General features: G+C 31.6%; 1 protein-coding gene across 1 annotated transcript in view; it reads left to right on the top strand.

Annotated features, from left to right (window-relative positions):
- The window catches only part of Rsh (radish), a 127,283-nt gene that overhangs the window by 25,915 nt on the left and 89,290 nt on the right, over positions 1-12,078 (top strand). The window lies entirely within an intron of this gene.

Raw genomic sequence — 12,078 nt, forward strand, 5'->3', positions numbered from 1 at the left:
GTTTTCATCGTAATATTGAAATATTATGCGCGCCAGAGCCAGAAAACGTATGTACTTTAATTAGAATTGTATCGAAACAATTGTGTATAAGCGTGCAAATTTTCAATAATATCTTTCAGGATTTGTAAAAAAAAAAAAAAAAAAAAAAAAAAAAAATCGATCGAAATTATTTTCAATTCGAATGCGATTCTCACTCTTTTTTTTTCGTAATTCTCCGATATTACGCTTCTTTTCCATTGAGATTGTTGAATACCGTGATTTCGATATTTAGAATGTATTGATGTCATTTCATGATTGATATTTCACAAAATCGCGCAGAAATTTTTCAATTGATTGTTATATTTTTAATTCGTACGTTTCAACGATATCGTACAATAACTTCGGCGAATGTTTAATCGTACAATTCAAGATTAATATCATAAAAATGAAAATATAAAACATAATATTAAAAAAAATTAGTATGTTAAAAAAGAATTGTTTAAATTGTATAATATCGACGTGGATTACACAATATTACTCTCATTGAATATTCATATCAGATACAACATTAACAGCCGCAAGCTGTAATATTTTTATAGTATCGTCATTAATCGCTTTTCATCTCGAAATACGTTAGTTCGTTGAGCCGTTACATGACCACTCGACAAGCACACGTTTGACACGGCACACGTGGAATATTTCCAAATAATCCGCATTACGTTGGCTCTACGGGATGGCGGAAATAAAAAAAAAAAAAAAAGAAATGTCAAACCGATATAAGTGTCAGCATAGCGGAATCAAATATGAATGAAATCGAGAGTGAAGAGAGATTCATCTGCAGCCAAATTTGCACAAAATCTAGAAATAAAACTTGGAAATAAACTGAAAAAAATTGTGCACGGACTTAACACGTGATACAATCCCACTTAATGCAAAAATTAAATTTAATTAGTTATTTAATAGTAAGAGAATATTAGTACTAAAGATCTGGTTTGACCTGCATTTGCGGGTTCCGAATAAATTGATCTACTCTACTTGCGAGCTGCGTGTTTGTCAGTAGTAAAAGAATATCATTAGTCCGGCTAACCGGTTTCGCGACCACGCATCGCATAAAATAATTGTAGAAATTCATGACATTTTATTTCTCACAATCAAGCGCGCGCGCACACACACACACATACGAGCGATTAATCCGAATATAATACAATTTGCATATAAAAATTGAAATTAAATTTTCCACTCAAACTTATTTAAACTATTATAAAAATTTGCACAAAATTGTGTACTCGCAAAATATGTATAATAAGTTTAAGAAATAATGCTTCAACATCTATTGAATAAATTATGTTAATGCCATTATAATAGCTTCATCAATTATATTAAAATATTTGGAATTATTTCCTCTCAAGATGTATCAATATTAAATTGATTTTTCATTGGAGAACGCTTGGAGCCTTTTAAATTATTTTTTTAAATTTATTTGGCGAGAGATAAATTGGAAACAAGGATATTTTGGTAGCAATTAATTCAGAAAACAATTTAATGCCAATGTTATTTTTTTATTTTTAACTATTTGATTGTTATACAATTGTATTATTTTATTTGGTAGATTAAAAAAAATTAATATCTTTACATATTTATTTGCGGTACTTTTAAGTAATTAATTAGCTATTTGTTTAAGATATTTATTTCCTATTTATGATTCGCTATAAGTATTTTTCCGAATTGGGATGATAATGTTAAGTCAATACTTTCGTATTTTATCTCAATTTCCAGCTAATTGATAGAATAAATGCATAATAAATTTGCAATAAATTAGCATTTAATTATGCCACATCCAAAATTCCATCCGCTATTTCTCATAGAGAAGATTAACGGAAGTCTCGAAATACGTAATCATTAATACTACGTACTTACAGATAGGAGAGATCGTCTAAACATCACAATCTATGATTTGGCGATTGGTCAACTTAAAGCTTTTATATCTCAAAATGATACAAATTGAGTTACTGCCACGAAAATAAAAAAACGTACAATTAACGCGAAAACATTAATTACGATCGCGCGTATACTAATGATTAAAGTACAACGATCACGCAACATTTTCCATAATGACACTTTCGTTCATAGCATATGACTTATTTTATATTGCGATTTTATATCCGAAAATCACGATTGTCGCGAGAAATATATGAGAACATGTGTGCGGAGCGTCTCGCGTCTATCTGTCCTCTCTCCTTGAGTCTCGTCGTAAGAATGACAACAAAGCGATGGCGTGTAAACACCAGCACGCAAAATTTACGTGCCTTCTTACATGTATGTATATTATTGTATACATATTAATCTCTATTATGCTCGCGAAGGACGATCGAGATAGTTAGAAAATATAAAATATATACAGGGTGGTTCATACATATTTCTTAAGTATCGAACATAGTTCGATATCTCGGAAACTATGCCAGCGATTTTAAAGATTTAGGTCTTGAATTGTATGGGTCTTCAAACGTGAATGCGAGTTGATTTCTAAACCCTCATCGCGCGAGTGGTTAATTTAAAAATTTTAAATAGAAATCTCTATACAAAATTACATTTTTGGATTCTATGAAAGAAAACAACTTATTTTTATCGGAAATATTTTTTATCAAATTCATGTTTCAAGGCTCATCAGACTCGTACAATTCAACACCTAAATCTTTAAAATCGATGCCATATTTTTCGAGATATCGAGTTATTAAGAGTTATGTGGGCCATCCTATATATAGATAATTTTTTATAATAATTATATACAATGAGAGATTAATTACAATGAGAGAGAGTAAAATTACCATACAAGTATTATCTGCTCTCGGAAATTGCAAATAGCTAGAAAATACAAAATACGATAATTCCAATTACAATCATTATAATTACTATTAATCTTGGTAAAAGATAGTAAAATTTCCGCACAAATGCGTGCGTATATTATTCGTAAGCTACAGAGATAACATCGTGTGAATTCGAACGATGAAAGAACGCAAAAATCACGATTACCCGAAGTTACGATTCGCTCGCTCGACATTGGAAATTTACGCGACTAAATTCGCGCTATACCCGTTATTTATGAACAATACACGCATGCCCCAGATGTTTATACGTCATTCTAACGACGAGACTCAAGAAGAAGTGGGGAGATACAAAGACGCGAAACGCTTCGTCTCTTCTTGTATTATCTCTAAATGTACATGTATAATCGCGACAAATACTAAAATATATCAAGCGACAATTCCTTACGATTATCATAGTTATAAGAAGAGATTATTCATAATAATATATTCATAAGCGATAGAAATAGCATTCGATTGTAATTTTCGAGAGCGGAGAGAAACATAAATTACGATTAGCATGATTTTCAGGTTATTAAATCGCAATATAAAATAAAGTTTGCAGTCAGATGCAATTAACGCCTAAAGTACTACATAAATCGCGATCGTAATTAACTGTGTTTTCGCGAGTGGAGTGTCCTGTGAGTGCCAAGTGAAGAAGCAGCGAAGAAGGAACGAGAAAAAAGGAAAAGACTCGAGGAGGTGCGATAGCGGAGTGAGTAAATTATAATTTTGTTAAGTTTATTTTTTTATCATTTACAGAATTATAATTACTCGCTTATTTTTGTGCTAGTAACTCAATTTACATCATTATGAGATGTAAAAGCTTAAAGTTTTCCGATCACAGATTATGTTTAGACGGCCTATGTTTGTGAGTCACACGTGTATTATACGCAATAAATAAATAATTGAAATCTCCGTTAACCTTGCATTTCCACCACACCATGAGAAATTTGAATGTACAATAATAATTTAATAAGTCAGCATCTCAACAGCAAATAAACACGGGAAACATTTTAATTAATACTAAAATTAGAGGAGCAATTAATTTTCGCTAACATAGTTTATTCTTGAGCTTATCGTGGCGATATAGATGTTAAAATATTTTCAATTATTTCTTGATCTAAATTAAAAATATAAAGATTTTATATATTTCGAGATCTTTGAGTAATTAATTGTCAATTAATTCTGATATATTTTTCTTCTTATTTACGATTTATTATAAGTATTTCTCAAAAGTGGAGGTGCTAGTTTAATGTTAAATCAATACTTTTGTATTTAATATTAATTTTCCAATAAATAATAAAGATAGTAAATTCTGAATTAGAGTAATAATTCAGAACTTAATTATGCTATACATCCGAATTTGATTTCTCATAATGGGGTCTGGTTAACGGAAGTTTGATTCGTATATATAAAAAGTATAAATTATTACAAGTCATCATAAATTATATATATGATAAGAAAATATTTCAACTCTACTTTTACTTTTTTTTAAATTTTCAATTTATACATTTATTCTGTCTGTCTTCTTTCTGCAATATGTATAATAAAATTGTAATAAAATAAAATTAATTTAATGAAATGAAATTCACTATACGTAATGCACAATATTATCGAGTTTAGCAAAAAAAAAAAAAAAATGTTATTAATGCAACGACAAGAAAAAAATGATTCTGCGACTACCAAGAGGATTTCTGAAATAATCGTCGTAAAAAGTCTGTAATTTTCTCAGTAACAATCGTTATTACGCATCGATGGTGGTTGTTTTCTATCGCACGATTGAATACTTGGCAAAGCTACGATATTGTTGCGCGATATTGGACGGTAGGCACGAAGGTACTTTCTCTCCTCAGGCACGGTCGAAGCATTCGTCGGGCGAGCGAACCGGCCGGGAAGAGAGAGGCCTGACAGGCTTGCAAAGAGGCTATACAATACCGCTATTGTGCTCGGAACTCCATTAGAGGTACGAAGCAATTCTACCGAGAAACGGTAGGAGTGAGCGAGATGGAGGCCGAGAAAAACAATGAGCGACGCCTTTTATCGAGATTTCGCGCAGCCGCACGCTGAGTGCCATTCTCGGCGTTTCATTACGTACGTACATATGTACGGGAATTGCCCGTTTCGTTTTGAGGTCGATTCGATTAACCCCGGGGAGCGAGGAAGTGGGCTCGATTTTTTTAAGCGATGTAAACGCGAAAGCGACTCGCCAAACGAATCGTAAGTCTTTGCTTGGCCGCGAATCACGATAGGGGCCGACTAGTATTTTCCATTTTCAGTAAACCTTTCAGTTTCTGCTTTAACTCAGCGAAGCGTTTCAATCAGAGAAGCGTTTCGCATTCGTCAATGGCCTTGATTTACATGTTCGAGGGAAGGAAAACCTCGGGCCGTATCCATCCATCGGACGCTCTTTTCCCGATCGATTCGCTCGCCTGCTTCGATCGTGCTGGAGGAGAGCAAGTACCGTCCTATCTACTATTCCTTTCGGCGATCGTCATTGGTGTAAATGCAAAATATCGACGATAATTTCGACTAATATTCAATCACGTGACAGAGAACAACCGCCATCGCCGAGGAAAATGTGGACTTTTCGAAACAATCATCTCGAATAACCGCTCTTTCATTAGTAATAAAAAAAAAATCAGTAGTATAGATCAACTACTTCGACCGTCGGGCTAATAGCGTTCCTTTACTACTAGCTCGAACAGCGCGCGCTTCAATCACCTTCTTGGTTTTGCTTAATTCTTTTCTCTATTTTTTTTTTTTTTTGCTTTAAACCTGTACTATATCCAAGATTCTACATCGATCAATTGCAGTAAAACTGTCAACCCTCAAATCTAATTTAATCTCAATCTACAATCTAATCTAATCTTCAATGTCATAATCTATCAAAGACAACAGATGATATGTTTTTTTAGTTTTATTTTGTTAAGCTCTTGTGTGGTGCGTGTATTAAATTTTTACTACACGTTACAAAAAGAATATGCAGGTAAATATATTACAGATGTAATTAAAAGTAAAGCCGATTTAAAATATATATTTTCCTATCATTATTTACAATGTACTATTCTAAAGTGAATAATATTTTTTATTTATAAGAAACAGTTAAAAATGGTGTAAATCATGCAATAAAATTATTATAAAATCTCAATAATTGCCAAATATCAATACAAATTATAATAGGTATATCAATATGAGCAAAATTCTATAATAATTTAAATGAATTTAAGTGGAAAATATACGATAAATTTCAATATTTGTCGACACAAATTAATATATGTCAACAGCAAATTTCTATGATAATTTAAATTGAACAATTTAAATGAACCGAGAAAAAATGGTATAATATGGTCAGATATAAATATAAACGTATATACAATAATTAGTTATATGAAAACATCTGAACATACGTAATTTTATATAAAATTTTTAGATTTAATTATTATGCTTAGATCACATATGATCTTATATAATTACATATAGGTCTATTTTTTCTAGGGGAGTTTGAACAGAAAATGTAATTTGTATTTTCTTATTCTCACACTAATTACTCGTGTAATTATGAGAAATAAAGTACTGAGACTTTTTCAAGATGTTTATACACCAGAAATCGAAATGTATAAGCGAAGGCTTGTAAAGGAGTTAATGAACAAATTTAAAACGCACTGAAAATATATCTTAAAGTTCTTGAAATGATCTCGTGTTTTCCAAAACTAAATTACATACACAAGAACCTTTAATCGAACGAAGCGAGCACGGAAATGCTAAATGCACGCTTGAAAGTTTTATTAACAAGATCCAAATATTCTAGTGAGCATTCAGTCAAAACCACTTTCAATTGGCGCGCGTCCATTAGAGTGATTACAACCGCATATCGTTTTCAAAAAGCAAAATGCGCATATATGTGTTGATATTTCATTTATATTGCTTTCTCGATCAATTTATATTATAGTTAAACTTTGTGTAAGACATTATTAACATCAAGATATTGAGAGAGTTTTTAAACTATAAAGGATTAAAAATCTAAAGACGCGAATATATATATAACTTAATTTTTATTTAATCTTATTTTAGAATTTTATTTAACTATTAATTATAAAATATATCTAAAATTGACTCTTAAAAGTTTGATAAAAATTATATAATTGATACACATTATAGTCGAATGAGGACGAAAATTCTCCAAACTGGTCAAAGAATCCGTCAAAAACCTATGATCGAGAATGCGAAAACGCCGTATGCAGGATTGTTGGTGTAGAAATCAAGATTAACGGCCGATAAACTTTGACCCGGATCAATCGCGATATCGCTAATAGTCCCTCGAGTGAAATATTTGCGGTGATAAAATAGCTGGCAGAATAATTTCTCTGTGATTGTTTCTCCCTTAGGGAGCACGAAATATGATTGATATTCTGTTAACCCAAGAATCCACGCGAGGAGAAATTCTTTTGGGATAGGGGAGAAGTTCCTTCTTTTCCCGGTTAGACATAATATCGATTGTCTTCGAAAATTCTCGTCGAATTTGATGGCGTCTATCGAAATTTCCTCCCTCTGTTATATCGCATTTCGATCAAATCGAACGAGAGAAAGAATACGTGTTTCGAAAATTTTATCATCTATTAAAGAATCAACAGCCGAAATCGGTAATATAAAATAACACAATATACAGGGTGTAACAGAGCGCCCGTATCAGCAATTTTTTGAGAAAATGACGCATTTTCGTGAAAAATATTTCATGCAAAGGTTGTAGAGCTCTAAGTGGCTCATTAATATTAATAATAATATTAGTATGACCTTGAATAGCACCGTCAAGGTTGTATAAAAATCACTTTGAATTTTTTAAATGGAACCCCGGGTGCTCCGTTACACCCTGTATGCATTTAATATAAACATAAGAAATTAATAAATTGCTTTTATACAAAGCATCCTAAAAGCATTTTATATATTGTATTATTATGTCATTAACAATCATGAATACTAAGCGATAACGAATATAAGAATTTTATTTTTTAATTAATCAGTTATATGTAGAATATTTTTTCAATTATTGTCACACGAAAAGAGAGAAATTTTAATGGGAATTCAATCTTTCATAATAATCTACAAATATTTAATCGACAAATTCGCCATATAATTTTCATTAATGGAAAACCAACTACGAATTTGTCACAGACTTGCGATTAAAAGAACGTTTGATAAATGCTCTTTGTAAAAGCCATAAAAATTCGAAATTCAATTAAATTCTTCTTCAACAGTTTCACCTTCCGAGATGAAAATCGTTTTCTTTCAATAAACGATAACCTTATTGAAACAGCAATTTATTGGTGAATAATCCGCGTAATATAATATGTATATGCTGCGAGAGAATAATACGCATCGCTTGGGGCCTGTAAATATAAAGTATGCGCATAATAAACATTGCATCGCTAGCTAGTGAATAAATTTCAATCGTGGATTTATTTTCAACGCGCTCGCGGATATATCAAAATATTGCGTGGTTCGAGATGGACATTTTTAATTTTTGTGCCGTGTCCGATTTATAAATCCATATTTTAAATTTGGATTTATTGAAAAATACTCGGTTGCTGTGAATTTAAATTTAATATTTCAAAATTTTCACAATTCCCGGCAATTCAATGTTTTGAATCATGTATTGCTTTCTGGTTTTTTTTTTTTTTTTTTTTTAATCTGTACAATTTAAAGATTAACAAACCGAGAATACCATTTAATCAATGTAAATTTAATTATTTAATTGATAGTATACATGATATTTATTTAGAAATATATAAATTAATACGTAAACATATAAAATCTAATATTTAAAAAATTCTGCGCTCCTTTTTTTTCCAAGATATGACGAGTAATGGATTTGAAAACAATAAGGCAAAAATTTGAGAAAAATTTTCTCCGGTAAATATCACCAAATCACGACGATTTTAAGCATCGGCATAATCTAGATGACTGCGCAAATTGAATGAAACGACGACGCAAATTTTCGGAGCGATTAACTTCCTTTGACATATCAAGCCTGCTGGCGTGGGTGGTAAATCCTGCTACTCAATTTCACCAAGCAACATAAGATTAACCGGAGAAAGAGAGAGAGAGAGAGAGAGAGAGAGAGAGAGAGAGAGAGAGAGAAAGAAAGATTATCGATATAGAAAATTAATATGCATAAATTTATATAAATTTACTTATCGTATTTAACATGATTTCCGCATGAAAAAGTAATCTTTTTTATACTCCCAAGATCTCCAATAATATGCTAATTAAATAATTTATTTTGGAAAGAATTTTGTGTTGCAGAATATTTCATTGAATTTGACTTTATTAAATATAAATATTTGTTTTTTTATCATTGATATATATACAGAGTGGGACATTTATATTGAGATACCTAAATATTTTTAGATATTTAAGTGTCTCAATATAAATGCGCCCCACCCTGTATATCCTTGTTTATTATTTATTTCAATATTTTCAGGATAATTAAAATCGCGCGACTATTAAAACAATAATCACTTGAATAAATACATACAAAACAAGAGTATAAAAGATTTTAAAATAAAAAATAATTAACGAATTGTTTAAAATTACAAAAGCAAATTTGTTTTTACCGCAATATCCAAAATCGAACTTGAAAATTCAAAAAAATTCATGGGAATAAGCATGAGAACGAGATCTGCAATGCTTTTTGATTTCGATAACCAATAAATCTTGCTCGTTTACCTGCATCCTTTGAAGGTTACTCAAACCGCAAACAGTATCCGATCGTACCGGAAATGAAGCTATCAACATGAAAGAGAAAGCCGCGTTTAAGAACGGAGACAGAAAGGAATCATTTCGTCGTAATCTTTTTCTAATCACTTGAAACGTTATCGACAAATTTCTAAATGAACTTCTCGACGTGGAAGCGTAATATTCGATATCAGAATGTAATCGTGATATTTGTATGAAAGACGAACATATTCATTGAAATTCTCTCTGTAAAAATAATTTACACAAAGAATTACAGATCTTGCAAGAATTCATAAAATATTTCGTTAAATTAGAAATTAATCAATTAATGGCTAAGTAATGGTTGATTTGAATATTACATGTTTATTTATGAAATCATATACGTATCTTTAATATTTCAAGCTTTTGACGCTTTTCTATTGCAAGCCTCGTGAAAAAAAAAAAAAGAAATATTCCAAATTTTTCAAACTCTTACAAAAATATTGACGCACCATTTAAGTCTACTACGCCATTTATTGATCCTCTTCCAGAGCTCATGAATCATTTTTTAAGAGCTTCAGTGAAAAGATTTGCGGTGAATTCCAAGACTGTATTTGAAAAAAAAAAAAATTTTATTAGTACTTTTTTTTTGGTTTTAAACCGAATGTAAACCAAGACATAATTACAGGGTTATAATATATAATTAATATTATTAATAATGGTACTTTCCATTTTTCGCGCCATCTGTTTTTAGAATATTTCTCATGATAAAGCCGTATAACTTTGAACTATCCTGTACATTATCATACTCCAACACGATCTCAGATCATTGACACTCGAGCACCAACGAATCTCGGGAAGGACTTTTCTCTCTCAACAGGTGGTGTTGGGAGATTGGAAAGAGACGCGGTGAGTGTACTTTGGCTTTCTCAAGATTAAAGCGAAGCCAACAATCACTTAGGGACTGGCAACGTACTATAGCTTCCGTAATAATTTGCGTGAATATCCAATCGAACATTCGTCACGACTCAAAGCGAAGTTTCTCAGACGATTCAATCGGATCACTTTGCCATGAGATGGAAATCATAAGCATAAACAGAAGGGACAAATTTGGCGCGAGAGACGTTTGTAAAATTGATCAATATTCATAAAATTTAATAATTACAATAGCTTTTTATATTAATTATAATATTATATACATCCAGATTTTAATAAAAGAAAATGTTTAAACTTTGAATTTGTAAATATTGATAAGATCATTAATGGAATAAAATACGGTTAAAGGATGCAAGATATGCACGAATGTTGCTATAAGAGATCAATAAGGGTAATAAGAGTAAATGTATATAATGGTTGGATAGAAGTAGAATATATATGGAACATAAGAGGATATCTGATTCCGCGGATCGAGTATTGATACATGGTTTTCCGTGCACGGAGTTCTTATATATTCACTTCTTATTTCTGAGATTTTTATATCTCGTTGCATATCGTGCTGAGCGGGGGGACAACGCGAGAAAGGGAAAGAAAAAGAGGACTCGATTTTCTCGAGGTTCCAGTCGACCCGAGTTATTTTCGGAAAGTCGATAGTATGTCGATAGTCTGACGATATGTATAAAGGGAAGAAGCCGCGAAACTTTGTCGATTTCGAGAGCACCGCGCACCGTCTAATGCGTCTAATTCGATAGCGTAATTTCGGTGAGCGTTAGAAGGGCCAAGGTTTACGGAAGGGTAAAGAGAAAACAAAGACAGCAATTTGCGATGGCAAGCGTTCGAGGAAGCGAGAGACCCTGAGATTATCATCCATGAACCGTAACGTGTCGTTGCGATAAGCCGAACGAAGTATAAATCGATAATACCCTATCCACCCTACACGACCACATAATAAACCTGAAATTTTCGTAAATCGCATCCATCCCTCTCTCTCTCTCTCTCTCTCTCTCTCTCTCCAGTGACCTCGAATCTACGTGCCTACGCAAAGAATGCGAGTTTTTCGTCAAATAAGAGAGTTGGGGTTCACAATAAGTACAAGGATTATGGGGTAATTTGTGTTATTTGAGGTATTTTTTGCTTAAACATGAAAGAAGTTAAAATTAATAACGTTCCTCTCTCTTTCAAGAGTTTACTTAGTCTTTATAAAGAAATTAAAAAATTAAAAATTTAAGAGGAGTTTCAGCCTTTTCCATCGTCAAGAAGATTCTACTAACGAGTCGGGACTATATTTACTTGTTTACTTTCAATATTCTGGGATGTACAAATTTTCTCTTTGTTTATATAAAATGAAAATATAAAAGAACAGATTTGGAAGGATTGTGAGATACGGATATTAATAAACATGATACTTTAGACTTTGCTTTAGACGTATATAAACGTAGTTTAAAACATATTGTATGTATAAACTATGATAAAAGCATCGAATATTTTTTAAAAGGATGTCATGGAATTATGGCAAATCCTTTTAAGAATTTTAATTAATTTCGCAAAAGTTTGTTGCAAGTAATAAAATGTTTAACGACTTAGAATG

This window comes from Polyergus mexicanus, unplaced genomic scaffold, assembly GCF_030449975.1.
Source record: "Polyergus mexicanus isolate NDT 795.1 unplaced genomic scaffold, iyPolMexi1.0 SCAF_8, whole genome shotgun sequence".
NCBI lineage: Eukaryota > Metazoa > Arthropoda > Insecta > Hymenoptera > Formicidae > Polyergus > Polyergus mexicanus.